Here is a 26,689-nt window from a genome sequence, read left to right on the forward strand (position 1 = left end):
ATTTGGCTTCTTAAAAGAGGGGAAGAAGCACAGGTACCTCTAGGTATCCTTGGAGGGCAGGGGACAGGGTGAGCAACTCAAGTTGCCTATGGCCCAGATCAGACCCTAGGATTGATGATGCTCTACACGGTCCCTTTCTCAAACTCAGTCTATACAATTGCCAGTCCATGATGCTACTGGATTATGAAAATGGAGTATATGCTGAGCTTGCCAAAGAAATCGCCCTTGTATACACATTGCATATCCTCAAGGTGGCATGTGGCCAGAGGTGGGTGCAGAAGGCTTATCAGGACCACAGTGGACTTCTTAACCCCAGGGAACTAATGTGCCCTCTTTCCTGAGCTCGGCGCACATTCACGTGGGGGTTGGAGAAGATGATGGGGAGGATATAGGTTGGTGGAGAATACGGTAATTGGCCACATTCCAAACCCATATTGAAAGCAGAGGCCATGAAATTTTTGACAGTTTGAGTGGGGAAGGTGAGTTGTGGCCTGGACTGGGGTAAGTGTAAGGAGGAAGTGAACGCCCCTGACTGAGTGTCTGACAACACTGTGGGTAAATGGCATTACCCTTACTTTGTAGAGAATGAGAGGAGGAGGCTCATGGACTGAAAGTGATCTGTTGACACTTCTAGAAGGAAGACCTGGAGACAGAATAGAAACTCTGGAGTGTGCAACTCCAGGACCCAGTCCTAAACCAATGGCTGGGGTCCCTGGGAGCTGCTGATGTGGTCTTGGAGGCAAAAATAATCTGTTAGGGAAACGGCTGTGGCTCAATCAGTTGGGCTCCCGTCTACCATATGGTGGTAGGCTTGTGAAGGCAGGCTCGCCTGCACACCGTGGAGAGCCAACCCAGCAAGGTGACGCAACTAAAAGGGAGACAAGTAAAATCATAGAGGAGTGTGCAGCAAATGGACACAGAGTGCAGACAAAAAGCAAGCCACAAAGGGGGGGCAATAAATATAAATAAATGTACAGACACACAGAAGAAAGCACAGTGAATGGACACAGAAAGCAGACAACAAACAAGCTGCAAGGGGTGGGGGGAATTTTTTTAAAAAATCTGTTAGCTGTGTGGAGGGTCTCTGGTTATCACTCCCATTCAGGGACACCCAGGATTTGGGGACCAGGTGTTTACAGTGGATGGACTTGGAAAATGTGGGTGAGCCCCTACTGTGTGCCCACTTCCTTGACTGGGGCACCTCTGAGTCCTAGGGAAGGAACTCCATGCTGAGGGCAAAGCCTGTGCAGAGATCCAGAGAAAGCAGATGTCAGGTGGTCTAGGAGCTTAAAGAAGGAAGGGGAGAAAGGAAGAGGAAGAGGAGAGGACAGGCCAGATGGCAGGGACCTGGGGCCATGAATAAGGTTTGCTCTTCATCTCAAGGGCATTTGGGGGTCACTGAAAGGAGGCCTTCATCAGAAGTGTGGTGGGTCAGACTTGTGTTTTCAAAAGAGCCTTTGGCATCTGTGGAGAGAATGGATATGAAGGAGGAAGGATGGAAGCAAGGACTGAAGTGCAAACGAGAAGTTAGCCCAGACTTCTGCTCCCATGGCTCTGCCCCTGCAGTCATTTTTTCTTGATTTTGTCCCATCTCTGACCCTTTGTGCCAAGGCTGGCAGTGCCTGTACTCAGAAAATTCTCAAAATTCTTGTCAGTTTTGCATGCAGTTCAAGAGTGCCCATGCTACCAGACAAAAGGATTTCCCACAGATCCTTCCTGGATAAATGTATTTCCAAGCCTGACTTCCTCTGAAGTGGCTGGTTGGATCCATGAGTCATACACCTCATCTTTGCAAATTTCAGTTCAACCAAAGCCTCCTGAGGGACCGTGTTCTTGGGAGCTCCCTTCCTCCAATCTTGGGGAGGGCCCTAATAGAGCTGTTTCCGTGCCTAATCAGAATATGTTGTCTTGATTGGCTGAGAACTTTCCAAAGCATCAATAGCTGGTTCCTTTTAGACTTGTTTTCCCTCCCTCAATTTGCTAAAAATAGCAAGGAGATACCAGGCAGCATTTTCCACACTTACCTTGGAAATTTCCTAGCTAAACATCCAAGAGCTCACTTACAAGTTTTGTCTTCCATCCAGCTTAGCTACACAATTTCACCAAGTTCATTGCTACATAATAAGGATTTGCCTTTTTTCCAGTTTCCAAGAACACATTCATCATTTCCTCCTAAGGCCTCACCAGAAGCACTTTTGATGTCCATATTTCAATAAACATTATGTTCATTGCAATACAAGTATTCTCTAAGTTGATAAGAAGCTTTCTCTACACCTTTCAGTTATTTCTGAACCCTCACCAGAAACATTTGTTTGCCAATTTCTCTTTTTTTATTAGAACAGTTGTAGGCTTACAGAAAAATCATGCAAGAAAAAGAATTCAAGTATACCACCCTATTATTAATACCTTACATTAGTGTTTTACATTGGTTACAATTCATGAAAGGACATTTTATAATTGTATTATTAACTGTAGTCCATAGTTTACAATTTGGTTCTCTGCCTGAGTTGTACAGTCCTAAGTTTTCTTTAAAAAATTTAATCTAGTAACATATTTACAACCTGACATTTCCCCTTTACCCACATTCATAATGTAATTCAGGGCTATGAATCAGTGTTGCTAATTACATTCACAATGCAGTGCAACCATCGCCACCATTCCTTACCAAAACTTTAGGATCAAACCAAATAGAAATTGTATACAATTTACTTTTAATATACACATTTCTACCACTCGTCTCTTCAAAGTAATCTAGGCTTTTTTTTTTTTTAATCAAGTGCTTCACATTCTTCCAACCCTCACCCATTATCCAATTCTAAAGCCACTTCCATATGTTTAGATAATTTTAAAAGCAGCACCCCACTCCCAGTACCAAAATCTGTCTTGGTGTGCCGACACTGTTGAGGCACACAATGAGTTAGCTTAGAACAGCCTTTTATTGGCTCACAGGTTTCAAAGTCCCACACTAAGGCCCAATCAAGGACATGCTCTTCCCACAGTCTCCAGTATTTTCTGATGGCGTGCTGCAGTTCCTGAGGGTCCCTGCCTGACTTTCTGCTCTGGGGGCTGTGAGCCAGGGCCCCACACTGCCATTCCTCCTCAGTCTCCAGCCCTGCCTCCATCAGGCTGGATGGCAACACCTGGAGGAACGAGCCCAGTGCCTCGACCCTGTGAAGAAGGAAGGAATGTTCCTTCTCAGTTGCAGCTTTATCCTTCCAGGTTTCGACCAGAACAAGGCAGGCCCACTCTTGATTCTTTTCGCAGAAAAGGAAAGGCTCAGGTTGAGTGAGGAAAGCCTCGCCTGGGTCTCTGCTGGGTTGGCTGTGCCTGTCCTCAGCTGTTGGCCAAGATCCCTGCAGCTGGGATAGCCTCTGCCATTCCAGGGCCCACGCCGAAGCCCCCTGGTGGGGGGATAGCCCCACAGGCAAGGGAGGTGGGAAGGGACGTCCAGGGCTTCCCCCACCCCCCTCCGCTCTCTGTAGCACCACAGTACCCACCCACACCCTTTGTCTGCCCATGACGTGGCTCTTTTCTGGCAGCACACAAGCCTCAGAGCACATGCCAGGTGTCCCGACCTGGGTTCCAGGCCAGGCTCTGTGGGATGTGAGCCAGGCCCGCCCCTCTCCATGCTTGGGGATCTCAAGGTCAGGATGTAAAATCCCTTGGTTCTTTCTTAACCAGCTCTCTGTGCAGCCTCCCCATGAGTGCTTTGGATTTGGACTGTCCTGTCGCTTCTTCATCTCTGGGGTTTGCAGCCAAATTTGGGGGGGGATTTAACTGAAGGAAGGCCAAAGGATTTCAGCTGGTTAATTCTTTCTTGGACCTGGTGCGGCGGCTTGCTCGGTCGGTAGAGGTGGGGTCTGGCTGCGGACGAGGGGTCGGTCCAGCTCTGGACGAGGGGTCGATCCAGCTCTGGACGAGGGGTTGGTCCCGCTTGGGACGAGGGGTCGGTCCGGCAGCAGACGAGAGATCGGTCTCACAAGGGGTTGCACGGTTCGGCTGACGGGGTCGCCCGGCGAAGCCGGTGATGAAGGGGTCGCCAGGAGAAGCAGGCGACGAACTGGGGACAAGGGAGGCCAGGCCCTTGTCGGGGGCTCCCAGGACTGGAGGGCGCACGGCAGAAGAACTACCGCGGAGACAAGGTAAACACGCAAGTCCACTTTATTGAGGGAGAGGCAACAGTTTTATAGGGGCTGGGGAAGGCTGATTGGTCGAAGCCACGCCCTGTTCTGATTGGTTGCCGGCGAAAGGTCAGTGGGCGGTACTGGACGGGGGAGGGGTGGTGGTTAGGGATTGGCTGTCGCTGTTGCTGGGGGAAGGGGCAGGGTTTAGGGATTGGTGGCTGCTGTTGCTGGGGTGGAGGGCAGACTGGAGTTTCCCGCCCACGCCTGGCTGTTGCTGCTGTCGGGGGAAGGGAAAAGGGCAGACTGGATTTTTCCACCCACGCCTGGCTGTTGCTGCTGTCGGGGGAGGGGAAAAGGGCAGACTGGAATTTTCCGCCCTGTGCCTGTGCAGGGAGAAAGAAGAAGAAGGGTGCCGCCCCACAAGCATCGTGTGGCGCCATCCGGGAGGAGGGGTGGCCGCGGAAGCATGGCGGCCGAGAAGGGGAGACCCGAGGGCACTCTGCGCCCATGCCGAGCTCCCTTCAGGGGTGGCGGTGAGTCCGACCAGCCACCCTATTATGGGGGCAGCGGCTTGGCCTGCCGTGGCCGCTCCCCCGCCAGGCCACACTTCAGCCTGAGGGGTGACCGCAACCTGGAGTAAATGGTTGAGGAGTGGCTTCTGATAGGCTGATGACAGATCTAGAACCTGTCCTAAATTCTCTTCCAAAGGGGAGAGGTCCTGCCTGTCCTGCTCCTCTCCTGGGCATCTCCGAGTGTCCCTTCATCTCCCTTTGGCCTGTGACATGCAGTTGGTCCATCTTTTCTTTGAGGCTTCACACAGCTTGCCTCAGGGGGCTGCAGCCTGGATCCCCCAGTTCACACCAGGCCTGAGCCAGTGTCAAAGCAGAGATCTAGCCAACGGCCCGAGGCAGTGAGCCTGGAGTCTTCCAACAAAATTCTTTCAACCCATGAAATAGGCTGCCACACAGCTTCCCTACAGCCTTGGCTGTGACTTGTACCCCCTTCCTCAGCATCCTTGAGATCCTGGTGTACTGCTGGATTAAGTCAGTTTCCAGGAACTGACCTTAGGAAGGCAGCAGATGCACAAGGATGAACAGAGACAGACAAGGCAGCAGTTAATCTGTGCTCTCCCTTTCAGAGGGCCATCCAGGTTCTCTTGTTTTCACCTTCTCAGGACCCCTCACAAGGCCACAAGGAGGCACCTGTGGCTGATGTGCAGGTGTGGAATAAAGGGCATTCCAGGGTAAAGGCTGGATGGGATGCCTGGTCCCACCTGCAGCCTCCTGTCCTTTCCTCTGACACTCCTGCCATCCACCACTTCCTGCTGGGAGTTGTCATCTCACTGCCCAAGAAGCATCAGCCCGCTCCGGACAGTCCTAGTAGCCAAATGTTGGGGCCTCTCCCCAAGATGCTTGAGACCTAGTGGCTCACTGGATGCCCTTGCAGGCCAATGGCCCCATGTGGCTTTTTTGGTCTGACCTCAGTATATTCAGGCAGTGGGAAGATCAGGAGGAAGGTACAGGCTTGATGCTGAAACATATTTTTTCCACCCTGTCTTGTTTGCTGCTGGTTTCAGGATTCACAGCTCAGAGAGTGGTTAGTGACCTCACAGGTCATCAGGCTCAATCTCCACCTGGGGATAGAACTGCACTGCTAATCTACCTCCACTCACACATGTCCAGTGCCCAGGGACACATTCTTTACGGAGACACTGTGAAGATAACTCTGAATTTTAGGTCAGGTTTCCTTGCATGGACCAACATTTTCATACCCTGCAGGAATGGCCCCATCAAAACTGAAAATTAACCTCCCATCTCCTGACCTCCAGTCCTACCTTCCAGAAGCAGCCACTTGCAAAACCTCTTCTTTTGTGAGCATGTTGCACATTATTCTGATAACATGGTTGTACTGAGTACAGTTTCTTATTAAAGTTTACATATTATCTCTTGAACTCTTCCATTTTCCTAACAGAGTTAAATAATTTCAGACTAAATATTTATTGCTTACTTTGCCATTACAATATATTGTTTGTAGCTGAGCTATTTATTATGGTGTTTAGTTTTTAATGATTTGTTATGTTTATTTTTTATCTTGTTACTTCAGGGATCTTTTAGTTTCCCATGCTTTCTGATTATGTAGAAGCTTCCCTCTTATATAACTAGCTTCCCGAATTTTTCATAGATATTCTCTTAATTCTCTGAGACTATGAATTGCAGAATTTTTACATTTTATCCCGCTCACTGGTTCTTCTGAATTTTTCTGGTTGTTGCTGTAGGTACTGATATTTTGGTCACAAATTTTAAGAGCTGAGGTGTTCCTCGAGTGTCTGACCATCTTTGTCCGTTCTCATCTAAAAGGGGGGCACAAAAACACTATCATGGCTCATTGTGCCAGAATTTTTTGTTATTCCACACTGTGTCCTTCTCCAGTCTTTGGGTATCCTGTGACTTATTCTACTGGCCATAAGCCCTTGCTTTCTTTCTGTAGTCTAGACCCTCCTTCAAAATCATCTCAAACTGGGAACTTTCCTAGATGGTGTGTGTGAGTTGATGACTCTTGCTTCCTATAAATATTCTTGTAATTGTAATTCTTTGGAAGGCCCTTTTCAGCCAGGGCAAGAAGAGAAGAGTAGAGAGAAGTGTTAGCATTAGCTAGGAAAAGGAGGGGCCTTGTACTTTTTCCTGTGGGCTGCGAAGGGTAAAGTCTGTACTGTCGGTGCCTTTTCAGAAGCTAGAGCTTTGCAGTCCAGAAGTTGTCCAATGCTAGAGAAGACCCAGAGTGCCTGCACCTCCTGCAAAGGGCAGAGCAGGTGCTTTGTGATTGGAGATGGGTTCTTATCCATGCTAGCCCCAGAAAGTGTGGCCAACGACTTGACCTGCCTGACCCTCAGTTATCCCATCTGTGAAATGATAGTAACACCGGTCATCAGGTTGTCCTGGAATTGGAAGTCATGCATAAAAAGTGCCTGGGATATAAATACCCCATAAATGATAGTCCTGATATCTTTAGAACCATCTGTCCTTAGTTTCCTCATTGTCTGCTGGCAGTTTTACTTATTTAAATTTTTTTTAAAAAAAGATAAATAGATCACACAACTCTTACGTTAAAAAATGCAAGTTCCCATATACCCCACTCCCCACTCCCCACCCCCCACCCCCGCTCCTCCCACATCAACATCCTCTTTTATCAGTAAGGCACATTCATTGCATTTGGTGAATACACCCTGGAGCACTGCCCTGCTGACCGTTTTAGACACAGCCTAGAGGAGGCAGTAAAGAAGGAGGGCAGGAGAAAGTTGCTCTTGCGTGTATATCAATGTCTGTAAACAGGACATTGAGAATTGTTTTAGTTTCCTCATTGCTAAAGCAAATACCATACAGTGGGTTGGATTAAACGCAAAGCCAGCTAACAGGGAGGTGAAGAAGGTCAACCACCACACCAGGGAGCCAAGAGTGCCTACAACTGCAAACAGGAGAACTGTATCCATCATCCAAGTGGAAGCTAAGCCCCCTCTTGATACAGAGGTGGAGTGGACATAACCATCCCAGGGTCCACAGGATGGAGGAGTGGAATATGGATTAGAGCAGACTTGCCGATGCTCGATTCTGGAATTGTGATTAGTGATGGAAGTAAATGTGGCATTGAGGTGGAGAAAGTGGCCATGGTGGCTGCTGGGGGTAGGGAGTGGGAAGAAGAGATGTGATGTGGGGGCATTTTCAGGACTTGGAACTGTCCTGGGTGATACTGTAGGGACAGTTACTGGACATTGTGTGTCCTCCCATGGCCCACTGGGTGGACTGGGTGTGAGTATGAACTTAAATGTGGACCATTGACCATGTGGTGCAGCAGTGCTCAGAGATGTGTTCAACGAGTGCAGTGAGTGTCCCATGATGTTGGAGGAGGTTGTTGTTGTAGGAGGAGTGGGGTAAGGGGGTGGGGGGTAAATGGGGACCTCATATTTTTTAATGTAACATTGAAAAATAAGGACAAAAATTTATTGGCTCATGGTTTTGATGCTAGAGAGGTCCAAGCCAAGATGATGCTTTCTTCCCAAAGACTGGCCTCCCAGGGCAGGCTGTTTAGGTCTTTGGTCCTGAGCCCCTATGTCATGATGCAATGCACATGGCAGCCTCTCCTGGTCTCCCCCTTCTCTTCTAGGCTCTGTTGACTTTTACCTTCCAGCTGCTCCCTTTCTGGCTTTTTCTCTGTGACCTTACCTATAAGGTCTTCAGTAACAGGATTAGGACCCATTCTGGACCACATACTACTGAGGCAACCTCATCAAAGTCCTTATCCTCAAGGGTTCATACCCAGAGTAATGGATTTAGTTTCAGAACATGTTTTTTTATGGGATACAGAGCTCCAAACTGCCCAAAGTTACATTAATTGCTGGAAGGGAAAGGAAGGGCCTCCCTGTGGGTTGGTCCCTCTGATGCATGCAATAGGGGGGACTTGAGTGGTCACAGATCCAGGGAGAGAGCCAGCAGGGAATAAGGAGGCCTGGGGCCAGCCTTGCCCCCATGACTTACCTCTGCAGGCCCTCAGACTGCAGGGCTGCAAGGAACCCAGGCACCTACCACTTCCTTCCATAACCTGAGTCATTCCCAGCTCCACAAAGCTGTACACAACAGATCTGTGGATGTGCAATGACCTTGAACCCAGGGAAGATACGTAGATATGAGCAGCTTCTCACCTGGCCAAAAGGGGCTCTGAGCCTCAGCCTCCTCCAACCACCTCTCTTCTTCCAGGCACTGAACACAACCTGGAGAAGCTTCTCCATTTACACAGAGGGAGAAAGAGCCTGAAAGTGTGGGTGGGAGGGCCTGGGGCTTTCCCTGCTGGTCAGCACCTGATGGGCTCAGCCAGCCAATCCATCACCCCCATCCTGGCCCACTCGGCTCCTCCAGTGTCCACACCTCCATCTGCCTGGGGCTGACTTGGCTTCAGCACTGGAAGGTCCTGGTCCAGGAAGCTCCTCTGACCTGGGCAAATGGGCTGGGGGCGCCCCTGCCCTGCTCACCAGATGAGCCATGGGGCCTGACGGCTGCTGCTCTCCAAGGCTGTGTCCGGGAGGGAGGCGCCTGTTAGAGAGGCTGCTGGAATTGGGGGACAGGTAGAAACTCTGCTTGCCCAACAGGGCACCTCGTCCCTCTGACCCATGCCCTCTTGTCCTCAGGTCGACGTTTGTGGGGAAAAGCTGGAGGAGCATAAACAGATTTGTTGCTGACATCACCAATAAATTAAAGAAGTATGGCTTCTCCGAGCTGCGGGCCCCTTGGGCTGTGGGAGCTCGGCCCCGGCCAGGCAGAGCACACATCCCTTGGAGCCTCCAGGGGCCTGCATGTCCCTTGGGTGGGAGCCCCGAGCCCAGGGCTCTGAACAAGAGCAGAGGACAGATGGAGAGATGCCAGTGGACGCCCCCTATGGTGGCCGAGGGGTGGTGCCAAGGGGAGGGAGCTCAGTAAAATCCATCCGTGGCCAGGACAGGGAGGTGGGGACCAGCTCCCCAGAGAGGGCTAATTGTTGGAGGAGGGGCGATGGGGGAGGGGAGATGGGGGAGGGGAAGGAGGGACAGAGCTGCAAGAATATCACAGTAGAAGGGAGACGCCTCAGAGATGCGAGTGCAGGTCTTGATGTCACTGCAGGTGTGTGCAGGTGTGCGCAGGTGTGCACAGTTGTGCACAGGTGTGCACATGCGTCTTCTGGGGTGTTGGGCTCTAGGGGTGGGCAGAATGCCATCCTGGCACCCACTCTTGCGTGAAGCCTCCAAGTCCTTCACTCAAGTTGTCGGCACTGCCTGGTGGGGAGTGGGCCCAGACGTGAGACGCGGTGGGGAGGGGACGGCTGGGCGGGGACCCGGCCTGGCTGCCTGGGCATGCGGCTTCCCGCTGTGAGTGGCCTCTCACGAGTGGGTGCTTCCTCGCAGCCCGAAAATGCGGATCGCCTTCATCACGTTCGACTCTCAGGCCTACATGTCCATGGACCTCACGTCACACGAGTAAGACCCCCGGATGTCCTCAGTGGACCCAGAGGCCCCACAGGGCAGTGAGGAGCAAGCCCCAGTGTCAGGCTGGCCCTCACCCAGGACCCGGGTTCCTCGGGGACGCCTGGCACCTGGCACTGCCTCCCCCATTGTTCTCTCCTCACCCCTTGCCCTGTCTCCCTTGTCCCGAGCACCCGCTGGCAGCACGTCCCTTCATCAGAGTCTCTGAAGAGTCCAGGGACCCAGGGGGGCTGGTGGAGACTCGTGCATGTTCTGTCTCAGCCCTGCTTGTGCTGTGAGCCCAGCTCTGTGCCTGCTCATCCCCCTCTAGATTTGGGGGGGCAGGGTCCGAACCAGGCGGGACGATGGCGGCAGTCAGGGTGCTGGAGCAAAGGGTCTGGGGAAGCCAGAGTGGGTCAAAAAGAGGAGCCCAAGGGCAGGGTCCCGCAGGCATGGGACAGGCACAGGTGGGGGCATGTGGTGGCCTGAATGGGGTCACAAAGCCTGGAAGTGGGGCTGGTGAAGTGCCTGGTGGCCGCAGGGTCCAGGCACTTGGGGACGCCAGAGCTGGGGCCCCATCCCGAGTGGGGAGCCCAAAGTAGCCTTGGGTACATGTCAGCCTGGGGGTGGTGCCTGGGGTTGGAGCAGAGCAGGCTGCCCGCACCTTGGAGGGAAGCCAGGGCAGCAGGGGAGGCAGGAGGCAGCACCCGAGGGGGGTGCCGGGGGGGCCAGGCCTCCCCATGGTACTCCAGGAGGAGCTGCAAGGGCTGATGCTCTGGGCAGGGGTGAGAGCATGGAGGGGGAGTGGGTGTCATGTGGGTTTGGAGGTGGGAGGAAGCAAGTCTTGGAAAGCTACTGGGTGGGGACGTGGTGTCCAGGGGAAGCTGGCCTGGGGCAGGAAGGCCCCCCCCAGGCAGGAGGCTGCGGGAGCCGTGCAGGAAGGACACGTGCAGGGAGCCCTGAGTCCTCAAGCAGCAGCCCTGGGGGCACGTGGCCTGCAGCAGAGCTGGGGCAGCCTGGGACTGGTGCTCCCACAGGTGCTCCCTGCCGGAGCTGAGGAGGGGTGGGCAGAGGGGTGGGGTAGGGCCTGAAGGGTCCCTGGACTTGGGAGCAGAGGGAGCCCGACCCCCTGGGGGGTGTGGAGAGCGTGTGGCCGTGGGTGGCAGGTGCAGGGTCCTGGTGGATCTGCTGTGGGGGCAGAGGCCAGAGCACAGGGACTGGGTGGCCCCAGCTGGGCTGTCAGGAGAGTGAGACCAGGGAGGGGGGTCCTAGGGAAAGAGGTACCTGCAGGAGGAGGGGCTTGCCCAGGGAGGGGGAGCCTGCACACCAGCCTCGAGGGGCCCCAGCCCCACCTCCTGAGCTGGGCGGGCCTGTGAGGCCACCCACACTGCCCCCCCCCCTGCCCACAACCCACCCTCTTCCCAGCTTTTGGCCTTTCTCCCCCAGCAGCCCAGGAACCCTCTTAGGCCTATTTGCTGCTTCCTCTAGCACTGACACAAGCATCTAGTGGCACTGAGCCCCCCCCCCACACAGGGGGCTGCTGAACAGGGGAGGGGGTGGGCAGTGGAGAAGCAGGATGAGTTTTCCCAAACTCAGCCTCCCATGGGCCACCTGCGGGGGGTCCCCCAGGAGTTCCACAGAAACACTGGTCCCTCGTGAGTGCTGCCTCGCAGCTGCATGTGCAGGGATGCCCCCGCTGTGGAATGGATGGTCAGAGGCAGGGCCCCTGGGGCTGGGGGCTGGGTGCTGTGGGTCAGGGATGCACCCAGCAAGCCAGGCCGAGCCCATGGGGACAGCGGAGCCCTGTCTGCATGTGAGATGCACCAGCGTCCTTGCACGTCCACGCAGAGTGACGGTGGGAGGGCCACGCCCACCTCCACTGCCTTCTCCATGTTGCGTTTCAGAGAATATCTTCAACAAGGTCTTCGGAGACTCATGCGTGAGCGTAATCTGGTGCCATCTTCCTACGTGAATGTAGGACTAGAGAAGGTACAGCTGCTGGAGCCTGGGGAGTTCATGCCTCTGTATCACGTTCTTAGAGGGCTCCTTGCTCATCTAACCCCCTTGTCCAACATTTCCTTCTTTTGTTGCAGGCAAATATGACGATGAGAAAATCCAGCTCTCAAGGTAAGCCCCCTCCTGCCCTCTGTGTTCTCAGGGGCACAGGGCAAAGCCGGGTTTGGGCATCAGCGCGTTCGGGTCCCGATCCCTCCCCTACGTTCTAGCTCTGAGCTGGAGGAAGTTCCTTACGGTCTCCCAGTTACAGATTCCTCTGTATGAGGAGGCTAAGATAATACCCACCTCGCCTTTACGAGAACTAAGGTATCTGCCTGCACCTTTGGATTTGAGAGGCTGCAGGTGCATCCAGGTGAGGCCACTTACCTCTCTGACCTGCAGTTGGGAAAAGATAAGGAAGCAGACGAGGGCCCCACGCAGACATAGGGTTTGATTTACGGAACGTCTTCTCGACTGCCACCCTTTGTTGCCTGCTGAGCCCTCTGAGCTGCACTGTGGCTTTCGGCTCTTCTTCCTTCCACCCTGTGCCTCCCTCCCTGATGGTATTGGGTGCTGTCCTCAGACCAGGACTGATGTCCCTCCAGGCTTCTCAGGGGGCTGCACTGGGGTTTGCAGAGCCCTTGGCTGGGCGCATGGTGCCCCTTCAAGGGCCTTGGCCAGGGGCTCTGGGGCCCGGGACACTGGCAGGAACCCCCAGGCCAGCCCAGCTCAGGGATCCCTTACCCTAAACCTGCAGCCCACCCATTTCAGCAGGTCAGCCTGTGGTCTCCCTGCTGTTCTGGAGTCTTGCACCTGTCAGGTGCATGAGCTGGGTTTCCCTTCCTGGCACAGGTGGTACCATCTGGTGGGGGAGGGTGGGGCAGCCTGGCAGAAGGGGCCCTGAGTTGGGCTCAGTCTCCTGTCTGCCAGGTGGGTCCTGGCTCAGGCCCTTCTCTGCTGAAAGCCTACAGAGTAGGGTGGCTGGCACATGCATCCCGGTGAGCTGCCCACGCCTTGCCTGCGAGGACTTGGTGTGGGGCACTGGGCCGTGTCCCAGCATGGGCAGCCCTGCAGTTCTGCTGCCATGGCTCCCTGGTGCACCCCAAGTGCCATTCCCACCTGGCCCCTCTTTGCTTGTCCTCCAGGTAGGAAGGTCACCAGAGTGGTCTATGCTCTGACGGCTGCAAACATACCTCAAGGGGCAGACTGGCTGGCTGCGGAGGAAGTGAGTCCAATCCATCATTACAGCCATTATGCTGCACTGATTCTGGGGAATTCTACTCAACACCTTCTTTCTCTTAGGCTCGAAAGGCTCGGAAGATGGGAGCTATCGTTTTCACCATTGGTGCGAACGACTTTGAGCAAAAACAGGTAAGTGAGAACAGGTAATGCAGGGGCCGCCCTTGAGCCGGATTGGGGGCAGGTGTCAGAGGCTGCTTTCCCCAGGTAGCCCAGGGATGCCATCCTAACCCTCCCCCCAATTACTTGGGTCTACCCCGTCCACTTTAAAGGATGGAGTTGGCAGGCTCAGTTGCACCCCAGCTGAGAGTGGAGGCCGTCCCCAATGAGTTCTGCTGCAGATGAAGGATCTAGTTCCAGGGAAACACTGCCCAGACCCTGACGTGTTGGCCAGGCACTATCCCATTTGTGGAACCAGCTGCCCCTTCCATGCCCTGGCTGTGCATCCCAACCACCTCCTCTCCCTCTTAGCTGGAAGGAATTGCACATTCCAAGGACCATGTATTTGGGGTCCCTGATCTGAACTCCCTGTCAAGCATCAGTTCCCAGGTGAGTGGAAACTGGACGTGAGAAGCCCGATGGGTGTGAGAAACTGAAAGTGAGGAGGGGCTTGTCGAGAATCTCCCCACAGCTAACACCCTGCCCTTCTGCCCACTGTGGATTCTAGGTAATTGAGAAGAGCTGCATCGAAATTAAATATCTGGAACCTACCAATGTCTGCATGGGAGGTAAGGGCTGAGGTGTCACTGGTGTAGACAGAGGTATGTGTGTGCATGTGCATGTACATCCATGTGTGTATGTGGATATGCATGTGTGTATGTGTGTGAATCGTGTGTGTGTGCCTTTCATGAGTGTATATATGTGCATGTGGGTGTTGGCATGTGTTTGTGTGTGTGTGTATGTACATGTGTTGTTGTTGTGGTTGAGGCTGTATAGACCCCAGAAAAGCATGTTCTTAAAGCTATTCCATTCTTGTGGGTGTGAACCTAATGTACATAGGGTCTTTCCCTTTTGATAAGGTTACTTCATTTAAGGCATAGCCCAGGGTTGTTCTCTGTCCTATTACTGGAGTTGTTTAAAGTGAATGAAATTCAGAAGAAGAGAGAGACAGCAACAGAAGCAAGATGCTGGAAATAAGGACACCCAGCAGATGCAGCATGTGCCATGCAACATACATTGGAGTCCAGGATCATCAGCAGGTGGTCTTCAGGAAGAAGACCTCAGAACTGTAATCTGAAAGCAAATAAATCCCCACTCTAAAAGCCAACCCATTTCTGGTATGTTGCTTTTGGCAGCCTAGCAAACTGGAACAGATTTTGGTAATAAGAAAGTGGGTAGCTGCTATTGCAAATACCAAAAATGTTTAAAAAGCTGTTAGATGGGACAACCAGCAAAATGGCAACAGAATAAGGAGCTCCTGGAGTCAGTTTGTGCTACAGGGCAGTTAGTAATCCCCCAGAGCTGTCTAAAACACCTGTTTGGGGCTTCCAGGAGACCAGACAAATATCCTGCAACGTCAGGAGCTATTCTGTGTCTAGAAATGGAAGTTCCACTTCCAAAAACCAGGAAGACATGTTTGGGCACCAAATTCAACTACTAATTAGAAAATTCAGTGGGTTCAAATATAATCCTAAGAACTGCTAAAGTTTGAGCCAGTCCAAGTTTGAAAGAGGCCAGTAGCCACCATTTTGACTCCATCCCCCTGGATGAGGGTAAGCCAGGTTGACTGAAAATTACAGTGAAGGTAGGGACCAGCTTCTTTCACCAAGATCATCCTGCAGTCCTAGCCTATGCTTCAGCCCCACCTCTAGCAGAGAGGAAGCTGGCAGGCCCTACACCAGCCTCTCCGGCTAACTATGGGTTCATTTGTTTGGCACGGACCAAATAGTCAGAAGTCTACCAGGTCATCTGTCATCATTTTGGGCCTGCATGGCATAGATTGCTGCCCACACCTGCAGCTTCATCTCCTCCCCAGGCAGGGAAGAAAGGAGCTTGAGCTTCATTAGTCTCTCTGGGCAACTGCAGTCTAGGCCTGTATGACTTGGATTATTATACAAGGCTGCAGCTGTGTCCCTACCCCTGGCAAAGGAGAAAACTGGGAGAAGCATCATCAGTCCCTGGGGCAATGAGGGTAGCTTGAACCTCCACAGCTTACAGCACCAATGACATCCTTGGCTTGTACTAAATAACGAGCAAGGGAGAAAAGGCAAGAGCCCTAAAGAGAGAAACTGCACCCAGAATAAATACATTTAGTAGCCACATGCCAAGCAGCAACAAGAAATTACAATCCACACCAAGAAACAGGAAGATATGGCCCAGTTAAAAGAACAAGACAAGCCTCCACATTACATAAAGGAGTTAAGACATCTAATCATAGATGTTCAAACAAACCTCAATAAATTCAATGAGATGGCTAAGGGGATTAAGGAAATGAAAAAGACATTGGATGAGCACAAAGAAGAATTTGAAAGCATACATAGAACAATAGCAGATCTTATGGGAATGAAAGGTGCAATAAATGAGATTAAAAATACACTGGAATTATATAATAGCAGATTTGAAGATGGAGAAGGAAGGATTGGTGAGCTTGAAGAAATGAACTCTGAAAGCAAATACACAAAAGAACAGGTGAAGAAAAGAATGGAAAAAATTGAACATGGTCTTGGGGAACTAAATAACAGCAAGAGAAGTGCAAACATTCATGTCATGGGTGTCCCAGAAGGAGAAGAGAAGGAAAGGGGGCATAAGGAATATTTGAAGAAATACTGGTAGGAAATTTCCCAACCCTATTGAAGAATATAGATATCCATGTCCAAGGAGCACAATGTACTCCCAACTGAATAAATCCAAATAGACCAACTGTGAGGCACATACTAATCAGAATGTCAAATGCCAAAGTCGAAGGGAGAATTCTGAGAATAGCAAGAGAAAAGCAATACATAACATGTAAAAGATACCCAATAAGACTAAGTGCCAATTTCTCATTAGAAACCACAGAGGCAGGAAGACTGTGGTATGATATATTTAAGATACTGCAAGAGGAAAACTTTCCAGGCAAGAATCTTATATCCAGCAAGATTGTCTTTCAGAAATGAGGGAAAGTTTAGAATATTCACAGATAAACAGAGACTGAGAGAGTTTGTAACCAAGAGACCAACTTTGCAGGAAATACTAAAGGGCGTGCTAGAGCCTGAAAAGAAATGACAGGAGAGAGAGGCTTAAGAGAGATTCTACAAATGAAGAACATATCAGTAAAAGTAAGTAAAAGTGTAAAAAGAATAGTGAAAATAAAATACAAAAGATAAAACCCAAATATTTAGAAATAAACTTAACCAACAATGTAAAGCATTTTTATTCAGAAACCTGCAACTCATTGTTAAAAGAAAAAAAAGACCTAAATAATTGGAAGAACATTCCATGCTCACAGATTGGAAAACTAAATATCATTAAAGATATCAATTCTACTCAAACTGATAAACAGATTCAATGCAAACCTGATAAAAATTCTACCAGCATTTAAAAAATAAATGGAAAACACACTTATCCAATTTATTTGGAAGGGTAAGGGGTCTTTAATAACCAGAAACATCTTAAAAGGAAAAGTGAAGTTGGTGGACTCTCACTTCCAGTCTTTAATTCATATTACCTAGCTACAGTGGTAAAATAGCATGGTCCTGGCATAAAGACAGACACATAGACCGATGGATCCAGACTGATGGTTCAAAAATAAGACCCTCACATCTATGATTTAGTGATTTTTGACAAGCCTGTCAAACACCTCCAACTCGAGCAGAACAGTCCATTCAACAAATGGTGCTGAGAGAACTAGATATTCATAGTCAAAAGAAGGAAAGAGGACCCCCCTATATCTCACACTTTCTACAAAAATTAACTCAAAATGGATCAAAAATCTAAATGTAAAAGCAGGAGCCATAAAGTTTCTAGAAGAAAATGTAGGAAAATATTTTTAAGACCTGGTGGTAGGTGGTGGAGTCTTAAAGGAGATAAGAGGAGGACTGAGGTATACCACTGATGTTTAATGTATGTAAAAGTTTTAATTAACCTTACTGTAAAAGTGTGGAACTGTATAGAGTTGAAGGTACCACATTACAGTTAGTAACAGTGGGTTTATAAATGGGAATGTGGCTGAAAAGGGTAGTCTAGGAATGTAAATGCCAATTGACAGAAAGCTAGAGAATTACCTAGGGACTAAATCACACAGTAAAACCAGAGGTGGGTGGGAATTGTGGTTGATGGTACAGATGCAAGAGTTCTTTGTGAGCTAGAGCAGAAGTACATCACTACTGCAGGTTGGTGGGAATGTGATGAAGCACGGGAAAACAATTGGAGTGACCTATGTGCTGTAGTTAACAGCAGTGATGTAATATTCATGCATCGATATTAAAGATGTACTGTGTTGATACTGTTTGAGTATGGAAAAAGTGTGCCAAATATATGCTATGGACCTAGTAATGATCAATGATATTATCTCATAATCTGTAACAAATGTTCCACCATGGTGTGATGTGTTGACAGAGGGATGTTGTATAAGCATTCTGTACATGTACATGATTGTTTTGTAAGTTTGTAACTTCTATCATAAAAATACATTAAAAACATAATAGCAGGGTGGTTTGGGGGGAAAATATACCAAATAAAAGATAAGGACTATGGTTAGGAGTAAGATTTTGAAGATATTCTTTCATAATTTGTAACAGATGTCTCACAACAATGCAAAATGTTGGTGGTGAGTTGATGTATGAGACCCCTGTATGATGTTATGCATGTTTGCTTTGTAAGTTCACAACTTTTCTATACACATATTATTTATGTGTGTTCATGTATAAATGATATAAACATAAAAAATAATAATAATAGGGTGGGTTAAGGAAAAATAAACCAAATATAAGATTCTTTGGTTATTAGTAGTATTTTAAGGATGCTCTTTAATCATGAGTAAAAAATGCTCCACAACAATGTAAGGTATTGGTGATAGGATGAGGTATGAGAGCCCTGTATGAGGTTTATGTTTCTTACACTAATTCTTTATCTATGTTTATGCATGAGTGATATAATTCAATAACGTTAAAAAATACAAAAAAAAAAAAAGCTGTTAAATGGGATAAAAAGTAGAGGTGGGAAGAATTGGGTGGTGCTTGATAGGAAAGGCCCAGAGTACTTTGAAGAAATTGTTGGTAGAAACACAGATGCTAAAGGAACTTCCGATGAGGCCTTATTCAGAGATGATGAGTGTGTCGTTGCAAACTGGAAGAAAGCGATTCTTGTTTTAAAGTGGCAGAGAATTGGGCAAAGTTGAGTCCTGATATCATATGGAAGATGACAGAATTTGGAAATGGCAAGCTTGGAAATGTAGCTGAGGAGATTTGAGACTAAATGTAGAAAATGCAGCCTGGCTTCTCCTTGAAGCTCATAGTAAAATGTGAGAGGAAAGGGATAAGTGAGGACTGAACTGATGGGCACAAAGAGAGCAGATATTGATGAATTGGTAAATTCTGAGCTTCTGGAAAGCGAGTCTCCAGAGAATAGTGCCCCATGTGAAAACATCTCTGAACAGGGAGCTGGTCATCAGTGTGCATCAGGACTGGGAATGCAAACATCCAGGGAGGATCTCCAGAAGATCTTTTGTCTTATGGCTTGGACCCCAGTGTTCTACCTGTGAAACCAACAAGTTTTTTGCAAAATCTGTATGAATGGAGCCATTACCGGTTTGGTCTATAAGGAACAGAAATGGGGTAGATTGATGGAAAAATGACTTCAAAGGCACAACCATGGCAGCTGAGGTCTGGACTGTAGACAGTATTCAGCCAAGAGAGCAGACCAGCCAGGCCATGTAGAAGGTGTGAGTACACCCAGGAGCCTGGAGGTCATCCCTGCCATGTGGAGGTGTGAGAATGCCCGGGAGCTTGGAGGTCAGCCCTGCCATGTGGAGGTGAGAGTACACACAGGAGCTTGGAGCTCAGCCCTGCCATGTGGAAGGTGTGAGTACACTCAGGAGCCTGAAGGTCAGCCATGCCATGTGGAGGTGTGAGAATGCCCGGGAGCTTGGAGGTCAGCCCTGCCATGTGGAGGTGAGAGTACACACAGGAGCTTGGAGCTCAGCCCTGCCATGTGGAAGGTGTGAGTACACTCAGGAGCCTGAAGGTCAGCCATGCCATGTGGAGGTGTGAGAATTCCCGGGAGCTTGGAGGTCAGCCCTGCCATGTGGAAGGTGTGAGAACACCTGGGAGCTTGGAGGTCAGCCCTGCCATGTGGAAGGTGTGAGTACACCTGGGAGCTTGAAGGTCAGCCCTACTATATGGAAGGTGTGAGCATGCCCAGGAGCCTGGAGGTCAGCCCTGCCATGTGGAAGGTGTGAGTACACCTGGGAGCTTGGAGGTCAGCCCTGCCATGTGGAAGGTGTGAGTATGCCCAGGAGCTTGGAGGTCAGCCCTGCTATGTGGAAGGTGTGAGTATACCTGGGAACTTGTAGGTCAGCCCTGCTATATGGAAGGAGTGAGTGCGCCTGGGAGCCTGGAGGTCAGCCCTGGCATGTGGAAGGTGTGAGTATGCCCAGGAGCTTGGAGGTCAGCCCTGCTATGTGAAGGTGTGAGTACGCCCAGGAGCTTGGAGGCAGCAACCTTTTGCCTTGTTGTTGGAAGAGTGCCACCACCCCAGATTTCTCAGATGCCTTGGGGATGATGGAGAGGTTGTTTGCCACCCAGATGCTTGACAAGGTGGGGCTGAGAGCTGGCTGTCACCTCAACATTTGATGATGCTGGAGCCTTCACCCCAGTGTTTGGGGTGGGCAGGGATCCTGTCAAACACCTGGAAAGGGTGGGGCTTCTGATGTACTAGGGCCTGAGGTCACACCGTTGTTCCATAACGACTCTCAGACCTGGAAATCTCATGGGTCTGCCCTGAAGGGTTTCGGAATTGTTTGGGACCCGTGACCCCTGTTTTCCTTCCAATTTCTCCCTATGGCAGTGGGAATGTTGGCCCTATGACTATCCCTTCTGTGTCTCTTGAAGGCAGGTAACTTGTTCTCTGAGTCCCCAGGTCCACAGCCAGAGGAATTGTGCCCCAGGACAGATGACAGCTGTAACTGATTTTGATAAGAAGTTTACTTAATATTGTTACTGAAATGAATTAAGGCTCCTGGGATGTTGTGATGGAATGAATGTATTTCAATATGGCAAGAACATGTCTTTTTGGAGTTCACGGGGTGGAGTGTGATGGTCTGAACCTGTGTAGACCAGAAAAGTATGTTCTTAAAGCTGATCCATTCCTGTGGGTGTGGACCTATAGCAAGTAGGGCCTTTTGATGAGGTTCCTTCAGTTAAGGCCTGGCTCAGGGTGGGTCTTAATCCTCTTATTGGAGTCCCTTATAAGACAATGAAATCCACACAAAGAGAGAAAGCCATGGAAGGAAGAAGCTGGAAGCAACACAGCCTGGAAGAGGAGACCAGCAGATGCCACCAAGGACCTTGCAGTGTGACAGAGGAGGCTAGGGTCACTGGCAGCCAGTCTTCAGGAGGAAGATACCATCTTGATGGTGCCTTGATTTGGACCTTTCCAAGGCTCAGAACCATGAACTTGTATGCTAATAAATCCCCACTGTAAAAGCCAAGCCATTTCTGGGATATTGCTTTCGGCAGCCTAGTGGACCAGAACAATTGTGTGTGTGGGCAGGCATGCTTTTGTGCACAGATACGAGTATAAGAGGAGCATGAACCTGTATGTGTGTATGCGTGCATGTTTGTGTGTATGTGTTTCAGACTTCATATGTTGGTGCATGTGGATATCATCATGTGTGTACATGCATGTATATGTGTGTATTTGGGTTGTGTATGTGCATGCACGCATATCCATGTGTGTTTTTGTGTGTTCATGGGCGTGTGTGAGAATCATGTTTGTGTATGTATCTGTCTATGTACATGCAGTGTGTGTGTATTTGCAATGTATGCATGTATACGTGTGAGCATGAATATGTGTGTTTGGATGTGTGGTGTGTGCACATATGCATGTGTATGTGCCTTTGTTTATATTTGGGTGTCTATATGTGTGTGCATGTGTTTGTGTGAATGTGTGGTGTGTGAGTGTGTTTGAAGTGTGCAGGAAGTTGCTCATTTGTGAGTGGCTCTGTGAGGGTGCTTGTGGGTATGTGTGTGCAAGTACATTTTTCCCCTCTCAAAAAAAAATGTTTACGAACAAGAAGAAAGGAAAAGCATATTTAGAGCCCCCTCGACACAGCACCAGCCGGTGGAGCACAGGAACACATGAGACGGACGTCACACAGAAAAAATTAGCCATCATCCCTGCTGCGCAAACCTGAGCGGCCATTTGAAACCTGCAAGTCACAGCATCAGAGGACGGGGAGCCCGACAAGTGTGGCTCAGGCGTGGAGGAAAGACATGGCCAAGCCTGACGTCCAGCATGCCCCAGCTCAGTGCAGGAGGAGAAGGGCCTCCCAGTGTGGCAGGGGCGCCTGCTCATCGGCCGGCAGCTGCCTCCTCCCTGATGTGGAATCCTGAGCCCCGCGCCCACCTGGGAACTGGGCAGGAGCCCTCTCCCCGGCCACGGCCATGGGCCCCTGCTGAGCGTGGCCAGCGGGGACCTGCTCGACTGTGACTTTTGGTGCCGGGTCTGCGAGTGTGGGAGGCCCTCCGCACCTGGGCTGAACTCTGCTCTCACCTGTAAAGCAAGGGGTGACTGCCCACTGCCAGCATCCCATGGCTTTAGGGAGCCCCTTGGGATTTCAGGGGCGGAGCTCACCCTAAGGAGAGGCCTGGCAGGGCACAGTCAGGGTTTCTAAGAATCAGTGGTGAGAAGAGGCTGCTTGGAGGCGGTGTCCCCCAGAGGTGGTGTCCCCACAGCTGCTTCCTTGCCTGAGTCACCTTGGGTGATCATTCTGGGGCAGCCTGCCCTGAAAGGAAGAGCCAAGCGAACACAGCCCTGAGTGTGTCCTCACAAGCCTGTTCCACGTTGTCCTTGCAGAAAGCCCTGATATCAAGGTGCATGGAAGAGGCTTTGCGAATGCCCTGAATAAGAAGGACATTATTTGCAGATTCAAGTTCAGCAGAACCAAGTTCAAAGGTAAGTACCTGCCCAGATGCCTCTGAGTCCCGAGTGACCCCACAGCACGTGTTGGTTCTGAGACCCCTAGCCTTGCCTGTCCTTGCTGGCCTCTTTCAGTAGATGTAGTAGGGTCAGAGGCAGCATGCCACACAGGGTCAGATGGGCGAGGGGCCTGGCCCCCTCCCACCCTGACCGGAAACAGACCTCAGGCACCTGGAGCAGGGCTGAGCTCTGCCTCGCAGGGAGTCCTCCCCAGGGCCAAGATGGAGGCCACAGGTGGCTCTGGGGGCATGGGCAGCCAGCCTGGGCCCTGTGCCCTGCCTGGGCCACTGGCCCCTGCAGCGAAGGTGGCTCATCCTGAGCTGAGATGAGGAGCCCTGGCCAGGCCTGCGCTCCAGAGTCTGAGGCCCAGGCCCCAGGGCCTTAGCTCCTGAGCCTGTTTTCTTTCCTATAACATGGGCCATGGTCGTGGCAAGATCTCGTAGTAGAGGAGGAGGTGCCCTTGAGGGCATAATAATTGTGTGAAAATGTAAGAAGCAGCCTATTACTTGGCAGGACTGAGGTGCCAGGCACGTGGCCGAGGGTGAGCAGCCTTAGGAAGCAGAGGGCCTGGCAGGTGGCCCCCGGGGAGCTGGGGCTGGGTGGGCCTTCCCCAGAGCCTGGGCTGCTGGGTGGCCCTCAGCACCCTCTGCCTGCCAGCTCCTCGCTGCCTCCGGTTGTTATGGTTGCATTTTCCTGGGCCAGTGCCTTGCCCGGCTGCCTGGTAGACCCAGAACTGCTCCCTTCTCCAGCACTGGTGGGCATCTGCTCCTCTAGGTGGGCAGAGCACAGGGAGGACCTTGGCGCTGGCTCTCCACTCAGGAGAGTGCTGTTCCCCTTTACCTGCCCTTCCCCAGCGTGGGTGGACCCGAGCTCCCCAGTGCTGATAGCCAAAACCATGGAGGGTGCCTTCTAGTTCACCTAGAAGAGAGTTCCAGGTGCAGGCGGAGCCCACCTGACGGCCCTGGAAATGCTTCTGGGTCCTTCCCAAGAGGACTGGGGGTTCCTGTGCCCCCTTGGGGGTCCCTGGTGTCCCCTCTGAGTCAGTGCTGGGCACCGGGCCCCCAGTCACACCACGTGGGCAGAGCCATGGCATGTGGCACATCGTGAGCAGCTCTGATGTGCTGAGAAGAATTTGTCTTGTTCCTTCCAATCACATGTTCCTCTTATTAAAACACCTGGGAAAACTTTTGGAAAACTGAGAAATGAGAAGAAAAATTTAATAGCCAGTATGGCCCCCTGTTCCATGAGTTCTGTCTTCCGCATGTTGTTTTCACGACATGGGGAAGGCCTGTGAATTCGGGTGATGAGCTCGTTCTGGGTGGCCGCTCCCTCCTGATCTGCCTGCCTTGCCCCTCACACAGCTGTCTTGGCCATGAGCCATCTTGGCTGTGACTTGGCAGCACCTGCAGTGCCCTGTGCTTCCTGCCCCTGACCTTGGACATGCTGTGGTCATCCACTCCCTGGGGCTCTGTTTTCCAGGGAATCCCAACCTTCCCACATTGCCTCAGAACCTACTTTGAAGATGAGTTTCCAGATATGTCCAGATCACCAGTTTCTTGGCTCCTCTGACAATTGAGATGGGCCAACACACCCGTCCCCATGGAAATGAACCTTTTGTTGAGAAGAGCCCTGATCCGTGGTGGAAAAGAGAAAAACAATCACAATTGTTAGAGATTCTTAATTATAAGATTGATGTGGCCACAGGGAAGTAGAGGAAAGAATAGAGAATAAAATATTACCCTGATCCAAAACCCAAGTGACTACTGTGTCCAATCTCAAATGCAGCATAGTGAAATTTACTTTCCTAAAATTTATGGAAGAAAAACAGACTGAACTGGAATCAAAGAAACTGTAATCCCCTACAAATATTTCTTCATGAGACCTATGAGTTCCTAAAATTAATGAAGTGGTTAGGGCCATAACTGAGGGTTCTCTTTCATTTTTGATCCATGTGTTTTAAAAATTAAGTTACTCAGGAAATAACACCTGGATGCTAGTCCCATCAAAATTAGCGAGCATTTCTAAACTGATAACAAACTTAGTTTTTTTTAAACAATTCTATTTTATTGAATCATATTAATAAAGCATAAATCCTTCCAAAGGATATAATCATTGGTATTCATTATAATCACATAGTTGTGCTATTCATCACTTCAATCATTTTTGGAGCATTTTCATCATTCCAATAACAGCAATAACAATAATAATAAACAAACAACAAACAAACCAAACTCAACACCTCTCAATCTATGCTTCACCTGCCATACACAGAGCTGTTCTGCTCTTTGTCTAGTATATTTGCATTTACAGTGTGCATGCAGTATCACACATATTCATATTTTACATGAGGTTTCACTGTTATACAATCCCATGTTACATTTTTTAGCTTTCTTTCTAGTAATAAACATTACCTTAAACATACCCTTTCAACCACTGTCATAGCCATATAATAGCTCTGCTAGTTACAAATACCGTGATGTGTTCTCACCTGTTCCACATTTTCTGTCTTTAGCGTGTACTATTTTCACAATAGTACGTGCTAAAGACATTTATTTCCAAAGATTTACAAACAACCTTTTTACCAATTCTGTACAATTTAACCCTCAGCTCTCTATTCTCTAACCTCATTCTATTTTCTGGTGACCTATATTTAAATTATTAACTCCATGAGTTTACATAATACATTTTGTTCATAATAGTGCAGCCATACAGTATTTGTCCTTTTGTGTCTGGTTTACTTCACTCATCATAAGGTCCTCCAGGTTCTTCCATGTTGTCACATGCTTCATGACTTCATTTCTTCTTAAAGCTGCTTAATATTCCATCATGTGTACACACCACAAGTTGTTAATCCATTCATCAGTTGATGGACACCGGGGTTGTTTCCAGCTTTTGGCCATCATGAATAATGCTATGAACATCCATCTATTCTTGTCACTGCTCTCAGTTCTTCTGGGTATACACCCACTAGTGGTATTGCCAGGTCACATGGCAAATCTATATTTGACTTCTTTAGAAACTGCCAAACAGTCCTCCACAGTGGCTATACCATTCTACATCTCCACCAACAGTGAATAAGCATTCCTATCTCTCTGCATCCTCTCCAACTCTTCCAATTTTCAGACTTTTTAATAACGGCCAGTGTAACAGGTATGAAATGATATTTCATTGTAGTTTTGATTTACATTACCTTAATCACTAGTGCTGTATAACATTTTTTCATGTTTCTTTGCCATTTTTATTTCTTCTTTGGACAATTGTCTTTTCAAGTCTTTTGTCCATTTTTTCATTGGGTAGTTTGCCTTTCTATTGCTGAGTTATATGATCTCTTTATATAGCATGTATATTAAATCTTTATCAGATATGTGATTGCCAACTATTTTCTACCATTGAGTCAGCTGCCTTTTTACCCTTTGGACAAAATCCTTTGAGGTACAAAAGTGTTTAATTTTGAGGAGGTCCCATTTATCTTTATTTTCTTTTGTTGGTCATGCTTTTGGTGTAAAGTTTATGAAAATACAGCCTATCACAATATCTTGTAGATGGCGTTCCTACATTTTCTTTTTTCTGTCTTTCTTTCTTTATTTATTAATTTTAACAATGGGACATCATTAACTTTACTGACAAAGATTTTCTTACAGCTTCATTGAGACATAATTCACATTCCATAAAGTTAAATGTTAAAAAAGGTACAATTCAGCGATTTTTAGTACATTCACAGAGTTGTGCATCCATCACCACTATCAAATTCCAGAACATTTTATTTTGGGAGTTTTATGGTTCTCACTTTTATATTTATGTCCTTGATCCATTTTGATTTAATTTTTAAAAATAAGGTGTGAGATAGAGATCCTCTTTCTTTCTTTTGGATATGGATATCCAGTTCTTCCAGCACCATTTATTAAAGAGACTGTTCTGGCTCAGCTGGGAGGACTTGAGTGCTTGTCAAAAGCCCCTTGCCTGTAGACATGAGGATCTATTTCTGAGTTTTTGATTCATTGGTCAATCTGTCTGTCTTTATGCCAGTACCATGTTTTTAGTGATGTAGCTAAGTGTATACTTCAAGTCAGGAAGTGAGAGTCCTCCAATTTTGCTCTTCTTTTTAAAGACAGTTTTGGTTACTGAGGGCCCCTTACTCCTCCAAATAAATTTGATAATTGGCTTTTCCATTTCTGAGAAGATAAAAAGGGTGCCAGGATTTTTAATGTAGTGTTGAATCTGTAAATCAGTT

General features: G+C 49.2%; 2 long non-coding RNA genes across 2 annotated transcripts; both read left to right on the forward strand.

Annotated features, from left to right (window-relative positions):
* The first annotated feature begins 12,211 nt into the window (after positions 1 to 12,211).
* On the forward strand, positions 12,212 to 13,473 carry LOC131279011 (uncharacterized). The gene is made up of 3 exons (XR_009186354.2): positions 12,212 to 12,234; positions 13,248 to 13,327; positions 13,405 to 13,473. It is a non-coding gene; the product is annotated as an uncharacterized lncRNA (long non-coding RNA).
* A 375-nt stretch (positions 13,474 to 13,848) lies between these two features.
* Positions 13,849 to 22,428, forward strand: LOC131279012 (uncharacterized). Its single transcript, XR_009186355.1, has 3 exons — positions 13,849 to 13,890; positions 14,009 to 14,069; positions 22,336 to 22,428. It is a non-coding gene; the product is annotated as an uncharacterized lncRNA (long non-coding RNA).
* The last annotated feature ends 4,261 nt before the right edge of the window (positions 22,429 to 26,689 follow it).

This window comes from Dasypus novemcinctus, chromosome 6, assembly GCF_030445035.2.
Source record: "Dasypus novemcinctus isolate mDasNov1 chromosome 6, mDasNov1.1.hap2, whole genome shotgun sequence".
NCBI classification, from domain to species: domain Eukaryota; kingdom Metazoa; phylum Chordata; class Mammalia; order Cingulata; family Dasypodidae; genus Dasypus; species Dasypus novemcinctus.